Genomic DNA, 6,484 nt, shown 5'->3' with positions numbered 1-6,484 from the left:
TTAAATGTTTCAAGTATGTTTATGAACTTGTTAAATCCCAACATTATTTAGTTGTAATTGTCCTATTTTAAGTTGTAATCGTTTATATTAAATAAGTGCGAAGACAAAAGGCAAAAACGAAGATTTGAAAACGCAAATGACCAAAAAGCTCAAATGTACAAGATACAATGCAAGTGGTTCAATTTATTGATGAGAAACGTCTAAAAATGACAAAAGTACAAGTTGCGGAACGCAAAGTACAAGATATTAAATTATACGAAAGGACGTTCGAAAATCCGGAACCGGGACCTGCGCCAACTATCAACGCCCGACGCAACGGACAAAAAATTACAAGTCAACTATGCACAAGAATATAATATAATATTTAAATAATTATATAAATTATTTATATATTATATATATTTAAATAAAACGTCGACAAGCAAGGAAACAAATCAAATGTGGCTGGATCCAGCTCACATGGCCTGGAAGGCAAAAATCCATGCGATCGCATGGGGCCAAAATCCTGGCCACATCTATAAATAAGCAACGAGTTTGGCCAGAAAAAAAACACACCACAATATATATTACTCCCTCTATTTAATTTATAAATATATATATATATATATATATATATATATATATATATATATATATATATATATATATATATATATATATATATATATAATATATATATAGTATAGGGTAGTTTTATATTAGATTAGTTTGGTTTATGTAAAAGTTATTTTACGGGTTCTAAAGTCGAAGTTCTGTCTGTGTAAAGCTACGCGATAAATACTCAATGTAAGTTATGTTCTCCTTTTTAAATTAATGTCTCGTAACTAAGTTATTATTATGCTTATTTGAGCCGAAGTAATTGTGATGTTGGACTAAATATTAAAGACGGGGTAATTGGGCTTTGTACTATAATTGGGGTTTGGACAAAAGAACGACACTTGTGTAAATTAGACTATGGTCTATTAATGGGCTTTATATTAAATTAACGATACCTCGTTAATTTAATATAAAGGTTACAATTTGACGTATCTATATATAACCACATACGCTTAATCAGATACGATGGGCGGGATATCTATAAATACCAATAATTGTTCATTTTTCCGAACACGGAACTGGATTAATAGTTAATAGACTTGTTGAAACAGGGATGGATTACATTAAAGGGTAATTGGTGTAATTGTTAACAAAGTATTAAAACCTTGGATTACACACAGTCGATAACCTGGTGTATTCATTAAACAAAGTATTAAGACCTTGTTACAGTTCGAATCCCTAATTATTTGGACTATTTGACTTCGGGTATAAGGTTAAATTTGCCGAGCATTTTATAATTATGACCGATGGACTATTATGGACAAAAACCAGATAGGTATCAAATAAACCATGACAAAGGACAATTAACCCAGGACAACTAATTAAAATCAACATGTCAAACATCATGATTACGGAAGTTTAAATAAGCATAATTGTTTTATTGTATTCCTCATCGTACTTTCATTTACTCGCAATTTTATTTACTGTCATTTTATTTATAGCAATTTATTTTACGCACTTTAATTATTGTCATTTATCTTTACGCTTTATTTAAAATCGACAAACCGGTCATTAAACGGTAAAACCCCCCTTTTTATAATAATAATAATACTACTTATATATATATATATATATATATATATATATATATATATATATATATATATATATATATATTTACAAATATAGTTTTAAAAATATAGTACGTTTTCAAGTAGCTCCCTGTGGAACGAACCGGAATTACTAAAAACTACACTACTCTACGATTAGGTACACTGCCTATAGTGTTGTAGCAAGGTTTAGGTATATCCCATCTGTAATTAGTTTGGTTTATGTAAAAGTTATTTTACGGGTTCTAAAGTCGAAGTTCTGTCTGTGTAAAGCTACGTGATAAATACTCAATGTAAGTTATGTTCTCCTTTTTAAATTAATGTCTCGTAACTAAGTTATTATTATGCTTATTTGAGCCGAAGTAATTGTGATGTTGGACTAAATATTAAAGACGGGGTATTTGGGCTTTGTACCATAATTGGGGTTTGGACAAAAGAACGACACTTGTGGAAATTAGACTATGGGCTATTAATGGGCTTTATATTAAATTAACGATACCTCGTTAATTTAATATAAAGGTTACAATTTGACGTATCTATATATAACCACATACGCTTAATCGGATACGATGGGCGGGATATCTATAAATACCAATAATTGTTCATTTTACCAGACACGGAACTGGATTAATAGTTAATAGACTTGTTGAAACAGGGGTGGATTTCATTAAAGGGTAATTGGTGAAATTGTTAACGAAGTATTAAAACCTTGGATTACACACAGTCGATAACCTGGTGTATTCATTAAACAAAGTATTAAGACCTTGTTACAGTTCGAATCCCTAATTAGTTGGACTATTTGACTTCGGGTATAAGGTTAAATTTGCCGAGAATTTTATAATTATGACCGATGGACAATTATGGACAAAAACCAGATAGGTATCAAATAAACCAGGACAAAGGACAATTAACCCAGGACAACTAATTAAAATCAACATGTCAAACATCATGATTACGGAAGTTTAAATAAGCATAATTGTTTTATTGTATTCCTCATCGTACTTTCATTTACTCGCAATTTTATTTACTGTCATTTTATTTATCGCAATTTATTTTACGCACTTTAATTATTGTCATTTATCTTTACGCTTTATTTAAAATCGACAAACCAGTCATTAAACGGTAAAACCCCCTTTTTATAATAATAATAATACTACTTATATATATATATATATATTTATATATTTACAAATATAGTTTTAAAAATATAGTTCGTTTTCAAGTAGCTCCCTGTGGAACGAACCGGAATTACTAAAAACTACACTACTCTACGATTAGGTACACTGCCTATAGTGTTGTAGCAAGGTTTAGGTATATCTCATCCGTAAATTAATAAAACTTGTGTAATATTTCGTCGGATTTCGTAGTAAACAATAATAGTATTTCGCGTACCACCTCGCTATATTTTAAGAAAAAAAAATATATTTTTAAGAGTTTGTTTAATATATATAAAATTAAAAAGTATTTTTAGTTTTATTTCTAATTTTTAAAATATAAGTTTATTTTATTTAAAATTTAAAAAAAAAACACTGAACCTGTCGAATTTGAGGTTGGTACTCGTTTAAATTTGCAACCTCCGCACTCGCGGAGTATTTGGGAAGCAGAAATCCGCACTCGCGGAGATAACCTGACAGGTCAAACCTGATTCTGCATTAATTACGGAGTATTAATTATTATTATTATTATTAAACCCTAATTAGGGTTAAATTATATAATAATTAGTTTTAGTTTTTAAAGTTTGTATTTTAAGTTTTAATTAGTAATATTAAATATATAAAATAATACTTTTATAAATAATAATATAAAAAAAAATATTTTTATAAAAATTAAATTTTTATAACTTTAAGTTTTATTTTTTTATATTTCGTAACTTTTTAATCGGTTATTCGTAATATTTGTATATTTATCGTTCGTAATTAGTTTTAAGACTAGTTTGCCGTAGCTTATTTTTATTTCTAGATTTTTAAGATTTGCCGTAAAATCCCTTAAGTACTTTTTCTTTAGACTAAGATTTAGGTGCTTTAGAATTTTGCGACGCTGTTTATAAATTTTAGTTCCTTTTAAGTTACGACGCGCTACTTTCTTATTTTTGTTTTTCGACTTTTTATTTCTCAACCTTTTTCGACGTTCTTCGACGCGCTTTTTCTTTTTCATTTCTACGCTCTAGTTTTTAGGACATAGAATTTTCTATTTCTTCTCTAAAATTTCAAACGAAAAATTATTTTAAGCGGTTAAATTGATAGACATCCAAATTTTCTGGTTCGTAGTAATAGTTGGATTTGTTAGTGGCGAGTTGTGGGCTTCCGATTTAAAGGGTCCTGGCTACCTGCTGCATCTTTTGGCTATTCGAAACGTGGACAAAATCAGAAAAGTCTATTAATTTGATAACTTATATAATTTTTTATCTTTATAACTAATAGGATATTCAGTGAATGCACCGAGCAAAACGTTCACCACCTTTCATACGTTCACCACCTGTAACCCGATCAAGACATCTAGCCAATATTGTTGTCGTTGATTTTTCTTTAGAATCATCATCTAGTCGAACAAGTACTCCAAATCAAAATTCTGATAATCCATCTTTTGATCCCGATTTCACAATTGAGAACCCGAAGGATATTCAAGGACAATTCCAAGATCCAGAACCACTAATCATTCCTCCTGAACCACAAACCTTTAAATCAGAATCTTCTAGTGATTCGGATTCAACAAATTCAAAAATGGAAATAACAGAACCTCAAAATATGGAAGACCGAATGAGATCCATACGCACGGGCCAAGGTCACGCCATTAATCAGCCAGATGTTAGAGCATCAGATTTTGAAATCAAAGGACAAATCCAACACATGATCACTAATCAGTGCCAATTTGGTGGTACAACAAAAGAAGATCCAAACGAACATCTTCGAACTTTTAATAGGATTTGTAATCTATTTAAAATCCGAGAAGTTGAGGATGAAACTATTTATCTTATGTTGTTCCCATGGACTTTAAAAGGAGAAGCCAAAGATTGGTTAGAATTGTTACCTGAAGGAGCGATTGATACATGGGATGTTTTAGTTGAGAAATTTCTTCAAAGATTCTTTCCGGCATCTAAAGCCGTGAGACTTCTAGGAGAAATTGCCACGTTTGTACAAAAGCCAAATGAAACGTTATATGAGGCGTGGACAAGATTCGGAAGGATGTTGAGAGGATGTCCTCAACACGGATTAGATACTTTTCAAATAGTACAAATCTTCTATAAAGGCGTAGACATCGCCACACGAAAATACATCGACACAGCAGCTGGTGGTTCCATTATGAAGAAAACCGCAACCGAAGCTCACAAGATAATTGATAACACAGCATCCCACTCTCATGAGTGGCACCAAGAAAAATATATATATCGTTCATCTAAAGCGGCTAGAGCCGATTCTAGCCATGACTTTGATTCCGTTTCCGCAAAAATAGATGCTTTCGAGAGACGAATGAAAAAGATGAATAAAGATATTCACGCAATACGAATCAGTTGTGAGAAATGCGGTGGACCACACTTAATGAAAGATTGTAATGTTGAACAAACGATGGAACAGCGTGAGAATGTTTCCTACATGAACCAAAGGCCGGGAAATAATTATCAAAATAATTATCAACCGCCAAGGCTAAACTTCAATCGAAATCAAAACATTCTTTACAAACCAAATGGACCTAACAATAACTCGTATAACCAACAAGGTCCGAATAACCAACCAACTCAAAACAACACTTTCAATCAACAAAGACCTAGCTTGTATAAACCACTACAACAAACCGAAGAGAAAAAGTCAAATCTGGAAGAAGTGGTATTTAAGCTAGTTGAATCTCAAACACAATTTATTGAAACTCAAACCCAAACGAATGAGAGGTTTGATCAGTCATTTAGAACTCAACAAGCTTCCATTTTGAATCTAGAAAAACAAGTAGGAACTCTTGTTAGATTGATGAGTGAAAGGGAACAAGGAAAGCTACCGAGTAATACTGAAGTAAATCCTCAGAATGAAAATGTTAACATGGTTTCAATGAATTCTGAAAAACCTGCACCAGAAGATGGGAAGGTTTTAGATGTGAATAACAATGAAGTTACACCACCACCACCCAAGTATGTAAAGCCAGTGGTGGCACCATACAAACCACCCATCCCGTTTCCAAGAAAAGGAGTTGAGTATGAGCAAGTGATAGGTAATAAAGTTTGTGATACCTTTGGAAAAAAGAAGAAGAAGAAGAAGAATAAGAAAGTGCAAGAAACAAAAACCGTAGAAGTAAACCCGGTGAAGACAGTTCCACCAAAACCTCCACCTAGGGTAGGTGATCCGGGTGAATTTATTGTTCCTTGTCTACTTAGTGACTGTGTCATGTATGATGCACTAGCAGATTTAGGTGCAAGTGTGAGTGTTATGCCTCTTTCATTATATAAGAGATTAGGAGTAGGTGAGTTAACTCCAACGGAAATGAGTGTTCGACTCTTTGATCAAACCATTAAGCACACAGTTGGAATTGCTGACAACCTACCTATTCAAGTAGGTAATTTAACCTTTCTAGTCGAATTCATTGTCATTGACATAGAAGAGGACCCAAACATTCCTCTAATTTTAGGCCGACCATTCTTAGCGTCTACCGGGGCGTTATTTGATGTAAGAAAGGGTAGAATGACACTTAGTAATGATGAGAAATTGATCACCTTTATGATTCGAAAGTCTAAATCTCCACCAACCAAAACCGTTGAACCAACAAAAACGATTGGTAAGAACCATGTTGTTTTACCAACTCCAACGGTAGTGCTTAACAATAATAAAACGCCTAAGTGTGGGGAAAATGAAGTA

At 32.2% G+C, this 6,484-nt stretch overlaps 1 non-coding gene across 1 annotated transcript; it reads right to left on the bottom strand.

Annotated features, from left to right (window-relative positions):
- Window positions 1-4,750: 4,750 nt before the first annotated feature.
- LOC139887034 (small nucleolar RNA R71) lies at window positions 4,751-4,857 on the bottom strand. The gene has a single exon (XR_011772887.1). It is a non-coding gene; the product is annotated as a small nucleolar RNA R71 (small nucleolar RNA).
- Between the last annotated feature and the right edge of the window lie 1,627 nt (window positions 4,858-6,484).

The sequence above is a fragment of the Rutidosis leptorrhynchoides genome, chromosome 1, assembly GCF_046630445.1.
Source record: "Rutidosis leptorrhynchoides isolate AG116_Rl617_1_P2 chromosome 1, CSIRO_AGI_Rlap_v1, whole genome shotgun sequence".
NCBI lineage: Eukaryota > Viridiplantae > Streptophyta > Magnoliopsida > Asterales > Asteraceae > Rutidosis > Rutidosis leptorrhynchoides.
Note: the sequence above shows the minus strand (reverse complement) of the source record. Positions and strands in the feature narration are given on the sequence as shown.